Here is a 23,635-nt window from a genome sequence, read left to right as displayed (position 1 = left end):
ACATCTATCCCAAACATAAAGGACGTCACTAAGTCTCAGGAATACCTACTTACGACACTTGTACATGCTCGACCAAAACGACACTTGTACATGCTCGACCAAAACTAGAGTATGCGGCTTGCTTGGTTTGGAACCCTCTGACATACTGGTGAACAATACAATAAACTTGAGATGACCCGGAGTGCGACTAGGTATGACTGTTTATCATAAAGGCATGATAAATACTCTTAAATGGCCATCCACTATTACAACAACGCAGACTTAAAAAAAAAAACCAACTAAACTCATAATGTACTTAATAAACTGAGATTACTATAATGTGTTATAGTAGTCTCAGACATAAATAAGGTCTTTAGTTTTCTCGTTTGAATTGTTCACGTGACCATATTGTCGCAGTGCCATAAAAAATACTGTTAGAATTATTCCTTTTTTCCTTTAACAATTACTCAATGGAATTAACTGCTTCCAAATGTGACCTCCTCCTCCTCCCCCTCCCACGTTAATTTCCGCTACACTAAATATTTTAGAGAAAAGTTGACACCTACAATTATCTACAATATAGAACCGTAAACCTTAGTAGGTATGTAAATAGTTTTAACCACATGTCATGTTAGGATTTATTTATTTTTTGCTGGTACTATTCTTTTATAAATATTTTTTTTTATCCTAGTACGCATGAGCAGTAGTTAGTAAACACCAAATAATCTGATGGATAACTGGATACCACAAAGAGAAGAAGAACGAAGTTTAGGTATATTTAGGGACTTTAACCTGTATTTTGCTAAGCAGACTTTTCATATTCCTTCTGTTTATGGCTAGATTAATGTATTTTATTGTTACCTGCGATCCTCCATATTCATTTCAAGTCCAAATTTCTCATGCCAATAAAAGTTGACAAATTCAAATGAGTCGAGTAGACCGGTAAATGCTAGGATTAAAATGAACCGATTAATATAAAAACACAGTACTCCCAATCCACTCTGTTGTCATTTTTTTTAATTATAAACATTATTAAAAGACAGTTTAAAATGTTGCACAATTTTATATATTAATAAATGAATGAAATGAATGAAAAGATCTGAAATGTATGAGGCATGTATATGTATCATATGACAAAGGTGAATCAAATTTTAAAAATTTTGGGGAGAGGGGTGGTCTGATATGTGCACCAAACCATGGCAGTATAAACAGTTCGTTGATTATGGCTATTATCTGACAGAAGCAGAAGAAGCAATAGGAAAGAAGGTTCATCTTTCATCAATTATGAGATGACAAAAAGATAGTTAATCACATAGGCATTTAAATTCAACCAATAGATTTTTTTTCAATAGAAGTGAACATAATTCAGTTCTGGTCAGTAACACCTGGAGCATGTAGCTTGATCAATTGATTTCTAAATAAAAGATTTGCATTTTTTTAGTTGTATAAAAAAAAACAATGCTTCAGTTAATCATGCGTTGTTGTTCCTAAAATGCTTCAAGTATTTACAAATACAACTGATATGTAGTTGAAAATGCTCATAGGTACATTTCATACCATAAATTTTAGAAAAGGAAGTCCCTGTATACCTTTTTTAAACACTGGTACACTCTTAAACAGGGAATACCCCACTTTTTATACCCACGTCAAAGTTGACGTGACATATAATGGTATACAAATGTCTGGCTTCCCTCTGTCCGTCTGTCCCTTACTGTATGACTTTTTTGTCTGTCCAGAATCCACATGTCGCACTGTAACTTGAGAACCCCTTGTCCAAATTTCATGAAACTGAAGATAGTTGTTTCTTATGATGGTCAAACAATCTTTATACTTTTTGGTGAAAATAGGATTTAAACTTTTTGAGTAACGGGACTTTATAACTAAAACAGGGGTGTGTTTTTTCACATGTTGCGCTGTATCTCAAAAATGATTTCTGATTATTGCTTTAAACTTTACACACTTCTTAATTATTCTAATCCAAAGATCTGTATACTTTTTGGGGATGATTTAAAATTTTATTTTACAGTAATTGAGTTTTTTGTATAAAAGGGGGGGTTGGTTTTTTAATGTCACTTTGTATCTCATAAATGATTTATAATTATTGCTTAAAACTTAACACACTTCTTAGTTATATCAATCTAAAGATCTGTATACTTTTTAGTGATTCAAAATTTTACTTTAGAGTTATTGAGTTTTTTTGTAAAAAAAAGTGAAACTTTCACATGTTTCATCATATCTTAAAAACTTTAATGACTTTTGCTTAAAACTTTACACACTTCTTAGTTATATTAATCTAAAGATCTGTATATTTTTTGGTGATGATTCAAAATTTTATTTTAGAGTTATTGAGTTTCCTTTTTTCACATGTCGTGCTGTATCTCAAAACTATTTCTGCTTATTGCATAAAACTTCTTACACAAGATGAAGGGCATATTATGCACTCGTGTCACAGCTATTTATTCTGACTTGACTATGTATTACTGGTAAATTATTAAACCAGGGATATCGTTACCATAAATTACTTAAAACCTTTACTAAATTTTTCCATAGATATAAAGATTTGGTTTTGAAGTTTGGTTGTACCTGTAGAAAACTTATTTCAAACGGGATAGCACATCCTAATTTTTACGGAAATGTTGTTAACCGTGCCCGGAAATTTAGAAATGATCCATGTAAACTTGTCTCTCCTTTAAATAAACTTATTCTAAAAGGTTACCTATTCAACACTGTTATGAGATCATTGAATATTGTTTTTATTGGTATAAATATTGATTTTGTTATAAGTAAATTAAAAGCTAACTAAATATTCCTAGTATGTTATATGTAAATACATATTCATGGATCTACAATCTGTCAATACCTGTAACTTGGCATTGCACACTCTGGCTGTTTATGACGTCTTTACACTAGTTCCATTGGATGTTGGATGTGTACGGATTGATAGTTTAGTCTTACAAGTCTTACACTGTCATACAAGTGAGAGGTTTAGCTAGCTATAAAACCAGGTTCAATCCACCATTTTCTACATTAGAAAATGCCTGTACCAAGTCAGGAATATGACAGTTGTTATCCATTCGTTTGATGTGTTTGGACTTTTGATTTTGCCTTTTGATTTTTGATTTTCCTTTTTGAATTTTCCTCGGAGTTCAGTATTTTTGTGTTTTTACTTTTTAGTTGCATGATTTTTTTATTAGTTGTTAGTGGCTTTGAACTAGCTGTCAGATAACTGCGAGTACTCTCAGATCTGTTCATCATGTCTTTTTTGTGTGGGGATGTATAAGTACCGGGCCACGTCCACTTGTATTTTTGTCCATCTGATGAGTTAAGCCTTTGTCAACTGATTTTTATAGTTCGTTCTTATGTTGAACTGTTATACCACTGTCCCAGGTTAGGGGGAGGGTTGGGATCCCGCTAACATGTTTAACCCCGCCACATTATTTATGTATGTGCCTGTCCCAAGTCAGGAGCCTGTAATTCAGTGGTTGTCGTTTGTTTATGTGTTACATATTTGTTTTTCGTTCAATTTTTTACATAAATAAGCCGTTAGTTTTCTTGTTTGAATTGTTTTACATTGTCTTATCGGGGCCTTTTATAGCTCACTATGCGGTATGGGCTGTGCTCATTGTTGAAGGCCGTACGGTGACCTATAGTTGTTAATGTCTGTGTCATTTTGGTCTTTTGTGGATAGTTGTCTCATTGGCAATCATACCACATCTTCTTTTTTATATTGACCCCAACTTGTTACATCTAAACAAAAGATAGGGTACATTGTAGATAGGTAGAGATTTTTTTTATATTTTACATTGAGTCTATAGGAGCAAATTATTCCGACTTAATGAAAAATCCTCCCATTAATTCTTTAGGGTAGCCTCTTATTAAGACTAAAATGTAAAATAGGTAGGGTAACTAGAACCACACAGATTTTAATTTGGCTTCAGTAATATGTTTCATTCTTAAACATCATTCTTACTTAATTTTCAACTTCACTGACTTTCATGATAATTTTCATCTCACTTCAGTTTTTGAATTTTATGTACTTTATGAGACTTGCTGTTCCCTTATATAAGAGGATAGAAATGTTCTTTAACTCAGTTGTCAAGCATTCATTTTCTGCTACTACATACTAATGAGTAAGTGTCAAGATGGTTAAAAATGATCGTGATTTGTCAAAATATCCTAATCACAAATCATCAGAGATCTCAAATAACTAGGGTTACTGTTATTTTCTATAATGGTGGCCAATCAACTTTTTTGAAGAGAGTTATACCCCTTGGAAATTACAAATTTATGGATAATGGCTGCATGAGCGCTCTTACAGCAATTTTTTTTTTACAGATTGTTATATATTACAGCAAACAATTTTGGTATAACATTGTAGCTGTCTGTGTTTTCCAAAGACACTTAGTTTCCAGACAATAACTTAAGTTTAAGTGAATGATTTTATGGGTTATGTTCACAACAATTTTGGAATTAAGGGCCTAAAAAGGGGTCCAAATAAGCATTTTTCCAGTTTCCAGACAATAACTTGTGTGTAAGTGTACAGATCTTTCTGAAATTGAACCACAAGGTTTCATACCAAAAATGGAAGGTTGGGATTAATTTTTGGTGTTACAGCCCAAACTGTTTAGGAATTATAGGGGCCAAAAACAATACTTTTCTAATATTTTGTATAAATTTCTTGGTTCTTGACTAATTTCAATGGGGTTTTATTCTTGAATTCTTGGGGTTCTTTAATATGCTGAATCTAATCGTATATTAAGTTTTTGGAATTTGGGCCCCGTTTTGAGTTGGTCCACATGAGGTTCAAAGGGTACAAAATTAAACTATGTTTGATTTCATCATGAATTAAATTATTTTAGTTAAAGCTTTTACTTAAGATTTTTAATTTTGGGTCCCGTTTTCAATTTGGTCTACCTTTAGGTCTTTTAAGTGTCCAAAACTAAACTTAGTTTGATTTCAATAAAAGTTGAATTCTTGGAACATTTTTTTAGATTTTTTATTATGGACCCAGTTTTCAAGTTGGTCCAAATTGGGCAGGGTTCTCACTAAGGATTTTTGAAGGTGAGTCCAGGGACTCGTCATTTTTTGCCATGGTGAGTCCAATAGCAAGTAGAAGATATTTTATTACAATATAATGTAATATGTTAGTCTCCAGGGCCTAACAGATCAATGAAATGACATTAAATTAAGATTGCTTTTAAACATGCTATAAAATGATGATATTTATGTTTATTCGTGTTCAGTTTATACAAAATATTTCAATCTTAATGCATCTGTGGACTCCAGACAGATTTTGATGAGTCCAGGACTCATGGAATCGCCTTAGCAAGAACCCTGATTGGGGTCCAAAATTAAACTTTGTTTGATTCATTAAAAATTTATTATTTGAGTCAAAGCTTTTACTTAGATTTTTAATTTTGGGTCCCGTTTTCAATTTGGTCTACATTAAAGTCTTAAGGGTCCATTGATTTCATTAAAAGTTGAATTCTAGGGGTTCTTTGATATGCTGAATCTAAAACATGTTTTTAGATTTTTTATTAGGACCCAGTTTTCAGGTTGGTCTAAATTGGGGTCAAAATTAAACTTTGGTTGATTTCATTAAAAATGAAATTGTTTGAGTTCTTTGATATGCTGAATCTAAACATTTTTTAGATTTTTTATTTTGGACCAAGTTTTCAAGTTGGTCCAAATTGGGGTCCTATATTAAACTTTGTTTGAATTTCATAAAAAAATTGAATTAAAATGTATTGGGTTCTTCGATATGCCAAATCTCACCATGTACATGTATATGGATTCTTAATTTTTGGTGCCATTTTAAAATTGGTCTACAGTAAGGTCCAAAGGATCTAGAATAAAACTTTAGTTTTGTTTTTAACAAAAAATGATTTCTTGGGGTTCTTAGATATGCTGAATCTAAACATGTACTTATATTTTTGACTATTGGCCCAGTTTTCAAGTTGGTCCAAATCGGGATCCAAAATTGAACTTTGTTTTATTTCAACAGAAACTGAATATAGGCTGAGTCTTGCAATGTATTTAGTTATTGATATTTGGGCCCCTTTATTAAATTGGTCCCCATTGAGGTCAAAAGGGTCCAAAATTTCAACTTTGTTTGATTTATTAAAAATTGAATTATTGGTGTTCTTTGATATGCTGAATCTAACTGTATTTAGATTTTTAATCTTGGGCCCAGGGTCCCTTTTTCAAATTGATCTACTTTAAGGTCCAAAGGATCCAAAATTTAATTTAGAGTAATTCTTTAAAAAATTGAATTTTTTGGGTTCTTTGATATGCTAAATCTCACCATGTATTTTAATTTTAGATTTTTGTTTTTTGGGCCCCATTATTAAATTGGTCCACAACATTAAACCTTGTTGGATTTCATCAAAAAAATAATTCTTGGGATTCTTTGATATACTGAAACTTACCATATATATATTTAGTTTTGGGTATTGGACCATAATAGGTTAATTTAATTTTTTTAAGTTCCATTGGAACACATTCATTTTGTGTCAAAAACCTATGTTGTGTAAAATATTTAATCACAATCCAAATTCAGAGCTGTATAACGCTTGAATGTTGTCCATACTTGTCCCAACTGTTCATTAAGGACAATTTTTACACAATTTCTTTATCATGTGTTCTAACTTTAAAAAATCTTCTCTAAAACTACTGAACCAATTCCAACCAAATTGAAGAAAGTATGACAAAAAACTACATTTTCAAACACTTATCAATGTATATTAAAAAAAAAAAAAACTATGATGAAATTGGACACTTACACTCTTAAACGGAAGATAAATGCCAAAAAATAAAGGTGAGCGATTCTTGTTTTTTTTGACAAGCTCTTTAATTGGGGCCGATAATCAATTTTTAAAAGTGTTATGTCCCTTGGAAATATTGAATTTGTGGAAAATGGCCTCGTTAGTGCTCTCATGGATACAATATTTGCCAGATTTTTATAAAAGTTATACTTTGTATTATCAGCAATATCAAACTATTTCTAAAATGGTGGTTGATCAACTTTTTAGCTCACCTGGCCTGAAGGGCCAAGTGAGCTTTTCTCATCACTTTGCATCCGGTGTCGTCCGCCGTCGTCGTCCGTCGTCGTTGATCGGACAACCCGTTGTTAGGTTGCTGCCCCTGAATTGGTAATTTTAAGGCAATTATACTGTTTTTTGGCTATTATCTTGAATATTATTATAGAGATAAACTGTAAACAGCAATAATGTTCAGCAAAGTAAGATCTACAAATATGTTAATATGACTAAAATGGTCAGTTGACCCCTTAAGGAGTTATTGCCCTTTATAGTTATTTTTTACCAATTTTTCCTATTTTTTTCTAATCTTTTACAAAAATCTTCTCTAAAACTACTGGTCCAAATTTAACAATACTTGGCCATAATCATCATTGAGGTATCTAGTTTAAAAATGTGTACGGTGATCCTGCCAACCAACCAAGATGGCTGCCATGTCTAAAAATAGAACATAGGGTAAAATGTAGATTTTGGCTTATAACTCTGAAACCAAAGCATTAAGGGCAATTCAGACATGGGGGTAAAATTGTTTTGCAAGTCACGATCTATCTGCCCTGAAAATTTCAGATGAATCCGACAACTGGTTGTTGGGTTGCTGCGCCTGAATTGGAAATTTAAGGAAATTTTGCTGTTTTTGGATATTATCTTGAATATTATTATAGAGATAAACTGTACACAGCAATAATGTTCAGCAAAGTAAGATCCATACAAAAAATCTCAGTTTTTTCACCTAAACAAACCTAGATTCCAACATTTACACAAAAAATGGAACCCTTCCTCTGTTCAACATTTTTTTCAAAAATCTCATGCTGTGCAAATACAGCACGTCGACTAATTATGTGTTATTAGATTAGTCTATAATTTTCAGATAAGATAGATATTTTTATTCTGAAACTCCCCCATTAAAAATATTTGTCCATCTGTCACATTTATTTAGGTTTAAAGCCTAAAAATAGCCAAAGTTTTAAATTCAAGGGAAATAGTCCCAAATAGACAAAGATTTTTTTCAAAATATTAATACCTTGTTCCTGTTTACAGAAAGCCCAAACAAGAATAAAATGCAATAAAGTTCAGCGTTAAAGAAAGACATCAAACAACAATAAAATGCAGCACTGTCATTTTATTTAAAATTGTTTTTTTTATATCTAAAATCAAAGATTTTTCAAGAAAACAAACCAAGACTTTAACCTTTGACCTACAAGTTTATACAAGAATTATGACACACCCTCTATTGATTTATATACATGTCAAGTATAAACACTGAAAGCATAAGGGTTTTCAGTTATAGAGCATAAAAGATCTTTACCATACATAGGACATGGGTTTCTGAATTGTAAATTAATTTAGTTAGTTTTTGACCTTTGACCTATAAAGTTGAATTAAATTATGGAACACTCTTACAGACAGATGGACAGATTTTTTTTATACAAAGATAATGTTATTGCCCTTTATAGTCAATTTTTAATAATTTTGTAAATTTTGTAAATTTTTGTAAATTTTAACAAAATATTTTCCTCTTTAACTACTGGGCCAAGTTCATTATAAATCGACGGCAGCCCACAGTTCAAAAGTTAAGTTAATTGACCTTTTCCCAAATTGTCTTATTAATGTGAAACTAAATATATAATTTGTTTTTTTTCTTACAGATACACAACGTAGACGGGAGGGGTCCAGACCGCCACTGCAGACTCCACAGTTCAAAAGTTAAGTAGACCTTTATGTTAGTGGACCCTTTTTCCAAAATTGTCGTATTAATGTGGAACTAATGTGCACTTTGTTTTTTCTTGCAGATACAGACCTACAGACAGACGGGAGGGGTCCAGACCGCCACTGCAGACTTCACAGTTCAAAAGTTAAGTAGACCTTAATGTTAGTGGACCCTTTTTCCAAAATTGTCGTATTAATGTGGAACTAATGTGCACTTTGTTTTTTTCTTGCAGATACAGACCTACAGACAAGACGGGAGGGGTCCAGACCGCCACTGCGCAGACTCCACAGCTCAAAAGTTAAGTAGACCTTAATGTTAGTGGACCCTTTTTCCAAAATTGTCGTATTAATGTGGAACTAATGTGCACTTTGTTTTTTCTTGCAGATACAGACCTACAGACAGACGGGAGGGGTCCAGACCGCCACTGCAGACTTCACAGTTCAAAAGTTAAGTAGACCTTAATGTTAGTGGACCCTTTTTCCAAAATTGTCGTATTAATGTGGAACTAATGTGCACTTTGTTTTTTTCTTGCAGATACAGACCTACAGACAAGACGGGAGGGGTCCAGACCGCCACTGCGCAGACTCCACAGCTCAAAAGTTAAGTAGACCTTAATGTTAGTGGACCCTTTTTCCAAAATTGTCGTATTAATGTGGAACTAATGTGCACTTTGTTTTTTTCTTGCAGATACAGACCTACAGACAAGACGGGAGGGGTCCAGACCGCCACTGCGCAGACTCCACAGCTCAAAAGTTAAGTAGACCTTAATGTTAGTGGACCCTTTTTCCAAAATTGTCGTATTAATGTGGAACTAATGTGCACTTTGTTTTTTTCTTGCAGATACAGACCTACAGACAAGACGGGAGGGGTCCAGACCGCCACTGCGCAGACTCCACAGCTCAAAAGTTAAGTAGACCTTAATGTTAGTGGACCCTTTTTCCAAAATTGTCGTATTAATGTGGAGCTAATGTGCACTTTGTTTTTTTCTTGCAGATACAGACCTACAGACAAGACGGGAGGGGTCCAGACCGCCACTGCGCAGACTCCACAGCTCAAAAGTTAAGTAGACCTTAATGTTAGTGGACCCTTTTTCCAAAATTGTCGTATTAATGTGGAGCTAATGTGCACTTTGTTTTTTTCTTGCAGATACAGACCTACAGACAAGACGGGAGGGGTCCACACCACCACTGCGCAGACTCCACAGCTCAAAAGTTAAGTAGACCTTAATGTTAGTGGACCTTTTTTCCAAAATTGTCGTATTAATGTGGAGCTTATGTGCACTTTGTTTTTTTCTTGCAGATACAGACCTACAGAAGAGACGGGAGGGGTCCAGACCGCCACTGCGCAGACTCCACAGCTTAAAAGTTAAGTAGACCTTAATGTTAGTGGACCCTTTTTCCAAAATTGTCGTATTAATGTGGACCTAATGTGCACTTTGTTTTTTTCTTGCAGATACAGACCTACAGACAAGACGGGAGGGGTCCAGACCGCCACTGCGCAGACTCCACAGCTCAAAAGTTAAGTAGACCTTAATGTTAGTGGACCCTTTTTCCAAAATTGTCGTATTAATGTGGAACTAATGTGCACTTTGTTTTTTTCTTGCAGATACAGACCTACAGACAAGACGGGAGGGGTCCAGACCGCCACTGCGCAGACTCCACAGCTCAAAAGTTAAGTAGACCTTAATGTTAGTGGACCCTTTTTCCAAAATTGTCGTATTAATGTGGAACTAATGTGTCGTTTGTTTTTTTCTTGCAGACAAGACGGGAGGGGTCCAGACCGCCACTGCGCAGACTCCACAGCTCAAAAGTTAAGTAGACCTTAATGTTAGTGGACCCTTTTTCCAAAATTGTCATATTAATGTGGAGCTAATGTGCACTTTGTTTTTTTCTTGCAGATACAGACCTACAGACAAGACGGGAGGGGTCCAGACCGCCACTGCTCAGACTCCACAGCTCAAAAGTTAAGTAGACCTTAATGTTACTGGACCCTTTTTCCAAAATTGTCGTATTAATGTGGAGCTAATGTGCACTTTGTTTTTTTCTTGCAGATACAGACCTACAGACAAGACGGGAGGGGTCCAGACCGCCACTGCGCAGACTCCACAGCTCAAAAGTTAAGTAGACCTTAATGTTAGTGGACCCTTTTTCCAAAATTGTCGTATTAATGTGGAACTAATGTGCACTTTGTTTTTTTCTTGCAGATACAGACCTACAGACAAGACGGGAGGGGTCCAGACCGCCACTGCGCAGACTCCACAGCTCAAAAGTTAAGTAGACCTTAATGTAAGTGGACCCTTTTTCCAAAATTGTCATATTAATGTGGAGCTAATGTGCACTTTGTTTTTTTCTTGCAGATACAGACCTACAGACAAGACGGGAGGGGTCCAGACCGCCACTGCGCAGACTCCACAGCTCAAAAGTTAAGTAGACCTTAATGTTAGTGGACCCTTTTTCCAAAATTGTCGTATTAATGTGGAACTTATGTGCACTTTGTTTTTTTTTCTTGCAGATACAGACCTACAGACAAGACGGGAGGGGTCCAGACCGCCACTGCGCAGACTCCACAGCTCAAAAGTTAAGTAGACCTTAATGTTAGTGGACCCTTTTTCCAAAATTGTCGTATTAATGTGGAACTTATGTGCACTTTGTTTTTTTTTCTTGCAGATACAGACCTACAGACAAGACGGGAGGGGTCCAGACCGCCACTGCGCAGACTCCACAGCTCAAAAGTTAAGTAGACCTTAATGTTAGTGGACCCTTTTTCCAAAATTGTCGTATTAATGTGGAACTAATGTGCACTTTGATTTTTTCTTGCAGATACAGACCTTCAGACAAGACGGGAGGGGTCCAGACCGCCACTGTGCAGACTCCACAGCTCAAAAGTTAAGTAGACCTTAATGTTAGTGGACCCTTTTTCCAAAATTGTCGTATTAATGTGAAGCTAATGTTCACTTTGTTTTTTTCTTGCAGTTACAGACCTACAAACAAGACGGGAGGGGTCCAGACCGCCACTGCGCAGACTCCACAGCTCAAAAGTTAAGTAGACCTTAATGTTAGTGGACCCTTTTTCCAAAATTGTCATATTAATGTGGAGCTAATGTGCACTTTGTTTTTTTCTTGCAGATACAGACCTACAGACAAGACGGGAGGGGTCCAGACCGCCACTGCGCAGACTCCACAGCTCAAAAGTTAAGTAGACCTTTATGTTAGTGGACCCTTTTTCCAAAATTGTCATATTAATGTGGAGCTAATGTGCACTTTGTTTTTTTCTTGCAGATACAGACCTACAGACAAGACGGGAGGGGTCCAGACCGCCACTGCGCAGACTCCACAGCTCAAAAGTTAAGTAGACCTTAATGTTAGTGGACCCTTTTTCCAAAATTGTCGTATTAATGTGGAACTAATGTGCACTTTGATTTTTTCTTGCAGATACAGACCTTCAGACAAGACGGGAGGGGTCCAGACCGCCACTGTGCAGACTCCACAGCTCAAAAGTTAAGTAGACCTTAATGTTAGTGGACCCTTTTTCCAAAATTGTATTAATGTGGAGCTAATGTGCACTTTGTTTTTTTCTTGCAGATACAGACCTACAGACAAGACGGGAGGGGTCCAGACCGCCACTGCGCAGACTCCACAGCTCAAAAGTTAAGTAGACCTTAATGTTAGTGGACCCTTTTTCCAAAATTGTCGTATTAATGTGGAGCTAATGTGCACTGTTTTTTTCTTGCAGATACAGACCTACAGACAAGACGGGAGGGGTCCAGACCGCCACTGCACAGACTCCACAGCTCAAAAGTTAAGTAGACCTTAATGTTAGTGGACCCTTTTTCCAAAATTGTCGTATTAATGTGGAACTAATGTGCACTTTGTTTTTTTCTTGCAAATACAGACCTACAGACAAGACGGGAGGGGTCCAGACCGCCACTGCGCAGACTCTACAGCTCAAAAGTTAAGTAGACCTTAATGTTAGTGGACCCTTTTTCCAAAATTGTCGTATTAATGTGGAACTAATGTGCACTTTGTTTTTTTCTTGCAGATACAGACCTACAGACAAGACGGGAGGGGTCCAGACCGCCACTGCGCAGACTCCACAGCTCAAAAGTTAAGTAGACCTTAATGTTAGTGGACCCTTTTTCCAAAATTGTCGTATTAATGTGGAGCTAATGTGCACTTTGTTTTTTTCTTGCAGATACAGACCTACAGACAAGACGGGAGGGGTCCAGACCGCCACTGCGCAGACTCCACAGCTCAAAAGTTAAGTAGACCTTAATGTTAGTGGACCCTTTTTCCAAAATTGTCGTATTAATGTGGAACTAATGTGCACTTTGTTTTTTTCTTGCAGATACAGACCTACAGACAAGACGGGAGGGGTCCAGACCGCCACTGCGCAGACTCCACAGCTCAAAAGTTAAGTAGACCTTAATGTTAGTGGACCCTTTTTCCAAAATTGTCGTATTAATGTGGAACTAATGTGCACTTTGTTTTTTTCTTGCAGATACAGACCTACAGACAAGACGGGAGGGGTCCAGACCGCCACTGCGCAGACTCCACAGCTCAAAAGTTAAGTAGACCTTAATGTTAGTGGACCCTTTTTCCAAAATTGTCGTATTAATGTGGAACTAATGTGCACTTTGTTTTTTTCTTGCAGATACAGACCTACAGACAAGACGGGAGGGGTCCAGACCGCCACTGCGCAGACTCCACAGCTCAAAAGTTAAGTAGACCTTAATGTTAGTGGACCCTTTTTCCAAAATTGTCGTATTAATGTGGAACTAATGTGCACTTTGTTTTTTTCTTGCAGATACAGACCTACAGACAAGACGGGAGGGGTCCAGACCGCCACTGCGCAGACTCTACAGCTCAAAAGTTAAGTAGACCTTAATGTTAGTGGACCCTTTTTCCAAAATTGTCGTATTAATGTGGAACTAATGTGCACTTTGTTTTTTTCTTGCAGATACAGACCTACAGACAAGACGGGAGGGGTCCAGACCGCCACTGCGCAGACTCCACAGCTCAAAAGTTAAGTAGACCTTAATGTTAGTGGACCCTTTTTCCAAAATTGTCGTATTAATGTGGAACTAATGTGCACTTTGTTTTTTTCTTGCAGATACAGACCTACAGACAAGACGGGAGGGGTCCAGACCGCCACTGCGCAGACTCCACAGCTCAAAAGTTAAGTAGACCTTAATGTTAGTGGACCCTTTTTCCAAAATTGTCGTATTAATGTGGAACTAATGTGCACTTTGTTTTTTTCTTGCAGATACAGACCTACAGACAAGACGGGAGGGGTCCAGACCGCCACTGCGCAGACTCCACAGCTCAAAAGTTAAGTAGACCTTAATGTTAGTGGACCCTTTTTCCAAAATTGTCGTATTAATGTGGAACTAATGTGCACTTTGATTTTTTCTTGCAGATACAGACCTTCAGACAAGACGGGAGGGGTCCAGACCGCCACTGTGCAGACTCCACAGCTCAAAAGTTAAGTAGACCTTAATGTTAGTGGACCCTTTTTCCAAAATTGTCGTATTAATGTGAAGCTAATGTTCACTTTGTTTTTTTCTTGCAGATACAGACCTACAAACAAGACGGGAGGGGTCCAGACCGCCACTGCGCAGACTCCACAGCTCAAAAGTTAAATAGACCTTAATGTTAGTGGACCCTTTTTCCAAAATTGTCATATTAATGTGGAGCTAATGTGCACTTTGTTTTTTTTCTTGCAGATACAGACCTACAGACAAGACGGGAGGGGTCCAGACCGCCACTGCGCAGACTCCACAGCTCAAAAGTTAAGTAGACCTTAATGTTAGTGGACCCTTTTTCCAAAATTGTCGTATTAATGTGGAGCTAATGTGCACTTTGTTTTTTTCTTGCAGATACAGACCTACAGACAAGACGGGAGGGGTCCAGACCGCCACTGCGCAGACTCCACAGCTCAAAAGTTAAGTAGACCTTAATGTTAGTGGACCCTTTTTCCAAAATTGTCGTATTAATGTGGAGCTAATGTGCACTTTGTTTTTTTCTTGCAGATACAGACCTACAGACAAGACGGGAGGGGTCCAGACCGCCACTGCGCAGACTCCACAGCTCAAAAGTTAAGTAGACCTTTATGTTAGTGGACCCTTTTTCCAAAATTGTCGTATTAATGTGGAACTAATATGCACTTTGTTTTTTTCTTGCAGATACAGACCTACAGACGGGAGGGGTCCAGACCGCCAGGGGAGACTCCCAATTTTATGGTCCACTGAACAAAGAAAATGATAGTGCAAGTTATCTATTGAAATCAGGGATCGAAATTAGCGCTGGTCCGGTGGTCCGGTACCAGTAGAATTTGAGTCGGACCAGTATATTTTGTTACCTGATGGTCCGGCTGACCAGTAGAAATTTGTCGATAAAATCCCTGATTGAATCGCAATTTCGTTTTTTTTACAAAACAATTTACCTGCGAAATCAATTACACGGTACTGGAGGTACTAAGTATTACAATTGATTAAGTTTTTATTAATATTGAGGTTGAGGGTCCTTCACAACAACACAAAATGTGGAAATTTTTGCAATGAGTCAAATCCACGGACCAAAACATAAAAAATAAGTGACATTGGAAGATCTGAATAAATTTCATGAAATTGACAAAAAGAAACGTAAATATCAAAAATCATAGGTAAAAACATGTGAATGGTTTAATTATATAGTTGATTGCAATGTAATGAATTGTATTATGTATATCATGTGAACAATTTGCAGTGACAGACCTAGATAACAAATGTAGTTTTGTAACGAGATCTTCAAATTTTAAGTTAGATTCTGTACTTGCTAAAGAACAATCAGAACAGCACTAAAAAACTATGAGAATAAAGGAGAGGAAACAAAGGAAGGGAAAATCATGACAATAAATGTAAACATTTCTCATTTATATTAGTGGTTGTCAAATGAATTTCATTTGTGTAGGACCAGTAGCTTTGGAGCCGGACCAGTAGATTTTCAGTCCACTGGACCGGCTGGCCAGTACACAATAAAGCTTAAATTCGACCCCCGATTGAAATCCCCCCTCTTTATAAGCTAAAAAGCTACATTTTCTTTTTCCATTTTTACAGCAAATTAAGGGATATCCCTCATTTAGGGGGTCGGGTCCCAAGCTGTTATTTAGTTGTAAATCAGGCCATTACCTTTCTCGATAGAATTGTTACATACTTTTCATGTCAGGGGCTGTTTACAGCGAAGAAGGCTTTTCTTCATTTTTGAAGGCTGTATGGTTTCCTAAAATTGCTTACATCCATGTACTTAATTTGATCTTTGTTGAATATTTATTATTTATATACAATTTTGATGCTCATCAAATTGGCCGCATGGCAAGAAAACTGTTGATAGAACAGGTGACAGATGAAAAGACTCTCCAAAAAAAAATTCAAGGGTTAGAATTGGGAGAAGATGTTGACTTCAGCAATTTATCAGATCAACAACTGAAAGAATATGACAGTTATTTATGTAATGAAACTGAAGCTGACCTACATTCATCTGAAGTTTTATCCATTCTCCACTGGTCAAAAGACATGATTTTAAATGATCAGAAAAGTTTGCTTGTGAGAAAACATGAAATGACTGCATCACAAAAAGCTGTATTCGATTCCTTAATGTCTTATGAAGGCAATCAACTACTAGCATTTGTTACAGGTCCTGGAGGCTGTGGTAAATCCTTCCTGCTACACACCTTAGTTCTACAGTACGAATTTAATTGTGCAATTGTGGAAGTATTGGCAACATCAGGAAATGCTGCATTACTGGTAAATGGCCGCACTGTACATTCCTTTTTCAAATTGGATTGTAATCTGGATACATCTATACAATACAGGGATACTAGTTGGGAATCAATTTGTTGTACAAATGTTATAATAATTGATGAAATCAGCATGATGACTGCTGAAATCCTAGAAAAATTGAATCAGATTTGTAATGAAACTTCAACAATGATCAATGAAAAGCAATTGTTTGGAGGAAAGACAGTAATTTTATTTGGAGATCTATTACAATTGCCAGCAGTTACAAACAGTACTTCACAATCAAGGCAAATTTATGAAAGCCAACTATGGTCAAAATTTCATCCATTTTTCCTGCATGAAAATTGTAGACAATCACAGGATACTACATATGCAGCATTATTAAATCGTGTTCGTTTTGGAACCCACACCACTAAAGACCTTGAACTACTCCAAACTCGTGTTTGCGGAAGTGGACATGACCTAGATCATGAGTGTCAAGATATGACCTCATCAAATAGCATGGCTATCTGCTCAAAACATGTTGAACGCATGGCTTTAAATGAACAAATGCAGAATTCATTATTGCCTACCTCTCCTTTACACCATTTGCATGCCACTGATTATGATGCTGGCGGGGAATTGCTCAACAAAACTGAGTCACAACAATTAAATTTACTCAAATCTGTTATGCCACAGACTATTTCAGTCAAAGAAGGAGCCAAAGTTATGATCACACGTAACCTAAATGTTCAGTCGAAAATAGTGAATGGTACCGTGGGTATTTTAAAAACAGTAAATAAACAGGTCCTCATGATTCAAAGATTAGCATCTGATGAACTCATACCAGTAACAAAAGTTAAACAAAAGCTGTTGTTGCCTGTTGTAAATACTCCAGTTTATAGAGTCCAGTTTCCAATAATTGTAGCATATGCATGCACAGTTCACAGAATGCAAGGTGCAACATTGAAAAATGCATATATTTCTCTTGACAGTTCCTTCTTTGCTGCTGGACAAGCATATGTAGCTCTCAGTCGTGTGCAGACATTGCAAGGTTTACATCTTTTAAAGTTCTCTTCAGAAGCATTCCACACTAACGAACACGTCTGCAAAATGTTACAGTATGCTGAAAAACACAATCAACTTATTCCAACTACAATCAACCAGAACAGAAAACAACAGTGTTCTGCTGATACTACTTCTCAAGAACAAAACATCATGCCTGTTTGTATCACTTCAGCAAGTAGTAAATCCTTGCAACAAACAACAAGCTTGAACCAATACAATCTTCAAATCCTTTCACACCATTCATGTAAACTACTTAAGAAAATACCATTGATCCATCAAGGATTACAGAACATGAAAATCTTAATGCTGCAGAATCAACAACTGTTAACACATACTGCTGAACAATTGATTAGTATGATGGGGATAGCTGTTCCTGACTCAATTGAAGACAAAAATGTCAGTAAAGAATGTCATACATCTTTTCTCTCTGAATATATACCTGTTCACACACAATCAAGAGGTAACTGCTTATGGCAAATGATTTCGATAGGTCTGTGTAATAAAACAGTCTTAATGAAAACTCTACGCGTGCTAACAGCATATGCTTTACTGGAACATCAAATACATTTTGAACAGTTGCTCGCTGCAGATAGAAGTATTTTTAAACCAGTCCTGGATGAATTTGAAGATCTAATCAAAACTTCTTTGACGGATAAAGCATGGGGCAATGAATACCATTTGTATGCTCTGAGCATTATTTTACAGAGACCTATTTACATATATTCTACATTCAAAATAAATGACATTTTCAGATACGAAAAGGTCAATGCTATTGAGTTGAAAGAATTGTTTGACAATAAATCAATACTGATTGGCAGACATTTGAAATATATTCCAGATTCACAATTAGGAATACAAGTGAATTCCAGTATTCCATTATGTGGATTTTTCCGTCATTCTCACTACACAGCTATTTTGCCACGTACAAATGAATCACACAAATTTATTCCACAGTGCTCAATTTTACCATGATAACAAACTTTACTAACTACATCATGACCATAAATTATCGTCAATAGTAATGTACAATTATTCATTTTTAAATTTTTCAGAACATATCCCGAATATGGACGTTTATGTTCAAGGAATTTGTCAATCCCATTTATATTGTTTTGATGAAGAAGAAACACCTGAAACCTGCAGAGGCAAAAATTGCAAATTCGCCCACCTTAAAGAAACTTACATTGATTCACACTGCCATTTAGATTTACTGAACCGAGACTACCACTGTCATATTGATTCAATGAACATGCCTAAATATTTTGGTGGATGTATTACAAATTTCTGTTTCCCCATTGATTACAATCAATGGCAAAATTTGCAATCTTTAAGATACAAATCACATTTTACCATTGGGCTACATCCTAAATGTGCACACTTATATGATATAAATATTAGACTAAAAGTTGAAGATATGGTAACAAACAAAGATTGTGTAGCTATTGGAGAATGTGGATTAGATTATACTAAAAAATGTGCTGTAGCAATCCAAAAAAAAAGCATTCATAGAACAGTTGAAAATTGCAAATAGATTAGACAAACCAATTGTTCTTCATTTGCGTGACAGTTGCATGGATGCATTTCATATTGCAAAGGAATATTTACCTGCATCGCACAAGATTCACCTGCATTGTTTTACATCTACAATAAATGATTACCACAACTGGAAATATTTCTCAAACTGTAAAATTGGAATAACAAATATGGTGACATTCCCTACAGCATACAATATTCACCAATTAGCAAGAGAAATACCTTTGGGAGACATTCTATTGGAAACTGACAGTCCATACTTTTTACCCAGGAATGTTATAAATGGACAAAGATTTTCACATCCAGGACATGCACTGAATGTTGCAATGAGAATAGCACAGTTGCGCAACACATCAATAAATGAAGTTATAAAAACTACAACCGATAATACAAACTTCATATACAATCTCTGATTTTAAAGGTATGTACATTAACACATATCAAATCTTGCTAGAATGATTGCTTGCACATTTATTTTGCCAATGGTGTTATCAATTTTATTTCCTTTATTTGCATGTCATTTTTCATTCATGCATGTCATTTTTCACTCATGCATGTCACCATTCCATTTAGATAGAATATTACACAAATCAATTATTACCAATTTTTTTAAATTTTGAAATACAAAATTTTGTAAAAAAAGCTCTATGTATTATATAAAATTTAAACACAGATATAGCAATCAAATGATAATTAATTGTCTGAACAAAAAATTAATATTCCATAATATATATTTGCCCACCTTCCAAAAAAAGACAAACATATTGTTTAATGGTATGACTGCTAAAGACAGAACTATTACAACAACAATGCAATATATCAAAGGTATTTTTCTTAAAAAATAATAATGCAAGCAAATTAAACCTATTAACATGATTAATAGAAATAAATATCTGTTGGATTCAGCTATGCATGATATAAATAACCAATCATCCCTTTGTTTTATCATTGTCACATTACTTTTTCCAGATTCATATTTTCATAACACAAAATGGCCATATATTCCTTCAATAAAGTACTGAACCAACTGTTTCAATAACAAACAGTCCCTGCCAAACAAAGAATTCAACATCTATACATGCTTACAGATCTTCGAACTTTTTTTATTGAAAAGTTTATACAAACTACTCCACACTTTTAGAGCTTAACAATAGTCCTGTGATTAAAGTTTTCATATTACACTTTCAACAGATGTTTGATTATTTCATTAGTACAAAATTAAGGTATATATGGCCAAATTAAGTCTATTTTAACATGTTTAATGCACCATTGATTATGCACATGAACAACACCATGACACATACATGTTTAATCCTATTTATAACATAAAAACTTCTGAAAAATTAAAATAGTGCACTAAGTCTCAATTAGTTCCTTGCCTTCAATTCTAAATTATATCATGCAGACGTAAAAAAAAACATGCTCATCAATTTCCTGTATAAATATTGAAAGCAAATCATTTTTGAATTTTCTAAAAACAACAAGATGTAATAAAATATCTTAATTTTCATCTACAGAATGATGATTCCAACTCTGCAGTATTTGGCAGCAGAAAAAGTGCCGTCAATATCAAAATTGTCTGAATGTCAACTACATAACTTAACAGAACCATGTGTTTCATTTATGAAAGATATTGAGGCAATGAATAAAAACTGTGAAAGTGGTTATAGCCATTTCTGCACCTTATTGCAGGAACTAAATCCACCCCTTGGGCATATCACTTATGATATTTATGGATATTCTGGATTGCTGCACTATAATTCTGATATTACAATACACTTTATCCGTGCTCCAGATACAGACTTATGCGATACCATGTCCATAATCGCTACAAAACTACACAGTAAAGCAACTCTCCAAAACATAATAAGTTCTGCCTTTAACCAAGAATGCACTATTTTGAATATTTCAGTTGACAGCATACATTTACTCAATGATGCTGTATTTATGTTACGAGGTCTAAATCTGATTGACACGGTGTATCATCAAAGATTTTTAGTTTTCCTTTGTCTCTGTGGAAAAAAGGATACCCAAATTGCTCTAGACTATCCACAATTTGAATTGCATGTAAACCCATTTTTACCAGCTGACAATTTATTAGATTGTATGGTTACACTGTGGATAGATATACTTTGATTTGTATAATTAGCCAAGTACAAAACCACAACTCTTTATAACTACACACAATATTTCCTTGATTCTATAATGCTATGATGTTGTCGTCGCTGTCATTTTTTGTTGTCCCCCCTAAGACACATTTGGCCCCAGGCAACTTTTGATTTAAGTGAATGGATCTATGAAGGTTTACAAAAAGGTTCAATACTACAAAAGTAAGATTGGAATTGGTTTTAGGGGCTAAGGTAACTTTTTTACTACAAGGTTCCATAGTACAAATTTAAATGTAAGGTTGGAATTAAGTTTGTAGATAATTGCTGTAACTGAGGGTTAAAAAAAATTGTCATCAGTTTCCCCAATTTTTTACATAGGAGTTAATTTTTTTTTTTTAAGTTTCAAGAACTAATCATTACAAGCACAGTATTACTCATCAGATTTTCCGGATGTTTGACCACATTTATTTTGTGACTAACATCTATATCTATATAATGTCTAAAATTTTATCTCAATCCTAATTCAAAACGCTATCAAACTCTAAGTGTGTGTCCGAATTTGCTCAAACCATTCAGACTTCGACATCTGCAGTCGTATCAAGCTGCGTTCAACAAAGCATTTTATTTATCAATAATTTATTTTCATACAAATGCATGTTAATTATGTAAATGTTGGTTTTCATAAATATATAACCCAGTATAATCAATTGCAGATGTCTGACCTACCAGAACAAATCCAAAGACTCAAACAAATTGTTACTGAAAAGGCAAATGTTCAACCACAGATTTCAAAATTAAACCAGCAATTGAGAGCCATTGAGCAGCAAGAGCTATGTTTGACAAATTTGATGGTTAACCCATGCAAACCTAGTCCCCGTATGGACACCGTTAAAACACTAGAGAAAAACATATCTCCAAACCTAATGAAAGTGGGTCCAAAGAAAACCCTGTTTTCAAATCCCATACAGCCATCAACCAGTGGCCTACAAAATAAAATGCCATCCAATGATGTTCATAAGCCTGTCAAGCAGTCAGCATCAACATTCACAGATGCTGACTCTGACATGGAGTTGGCAGAGCTAACTTTTGAAGAGCCCAAAAAATGCAATAGAAAGTCCAATCAGCTCCGATTCTGATGCTGGAATACCGCTGGAGAAAATTAGGCAAAACAAAAAAAAATTGAAATTAAAAAGAAAAATTGTTATAACCTCCTCAGAATCAGAAGATGGACAGATAACATGTACCAAAAAATCAGACGATGATGATGGAAAACCAAGGAAAAAGAGTGCACGTGCACCAAAAAAGAAAAAATGCTATGATGTATAAATACAAACTTGCTTATAGGTGATTTGAACATCAAAAACTAAAACATTGTACAACACTTCATTAATTAATATTTTACTTCAAACTAAAAAACAAAAAATAGTGTTGTTTTCATCCCTGAAAATATCAACTACAGATATTGAAACATACCCTTTAAATCAATATTGGCCTTACCCCAGTAATTAAAATCATTAGTGTTCCTTACTGAAAATACCTATAAAAATATAACTGCTGAATGCCTCGCTTTTTTGTTATCAAATTTTTAGTGTAAAACATCACTCAAAGACCTTTGATATACTATTCTCATAAATTTTTTATACAACCGCAATTTTTATAATGTTCTTACGTCATATTAAGGTATCAAGTCGTCAGCGTCATCCAAAACCAGATGGTTTCCAGATAATAACATAAGTATAAGTAAATAGAAATCAATAAAATTTTAAACTATAACCACTAAAGGAAGGTTGAGATCGATTTTGGAGGTTTTTATCCCAACAGTTTTAGGAGCAAGGGGTCAAAAAGGGGTCAAAATAAGTATTTTTATAGTTTCAAGACAATAATTTGTGAATCTCTCTGGAATTGTACCACAAGGTTCCATTCGAAAAAAGAAAGTTTGATCTTGGGATTTATGGCCCCACTGTTCAGGAATTAGGGTCCAAAAACGGGGCCAAAAACTATACTATTCTTATAATTTGTATAAATTGCTTATTTCTCGATGAATTTCAATAGGGTTTTATTCTTGAATTCTTGGAGTTCTTAAATATGGTAAATCTAACAGTGTATAAAGTTTTTGAAATTTGGTCTTCATTTTTTAAATGGGTCCAAAGAGTCCAAAATTAAACTTATTTGATTTCATCAAAAATTGAACTGTTGAAGTTCTTTGATATGCCAAATCTAATCGTGTATTTAAATATTTAATCTTTGGTCTCTTTTTCAAATTGGTCTACATTATGGTCCAAAGGGTGCAAAATAAAATTTAGTTCATTTTTAAAGGAATTTTGAATTTTTGATGTTCAATGATATGCTGAATCCAAACAAGTATTTAGATACTTGATAATGAGCCCCATTATCAAGTTGGTCCAAATCGAAATCCAAAATTTAATTTTTTATTTCAACAAAAATTGAA

This window comes from Mytilus galloprovincialis, chromosome 4 (genome assembly GCF_965363235.1).
Source record: "Mytilus galloprovincialis chromosome 4, xbMytGall1.hap1.1, whole genome shotgun sequence".
In the NCBI taxonomy this organism is placed as follows: Eukaryota; Metazoa; Mollusca; class Bivalvia; order Mytilida; family Mytilidae; genus Mytilus; species Mytilus galloprovincialis.
This window is presented reverse-complemented; position numbering follows the sequence as displayed.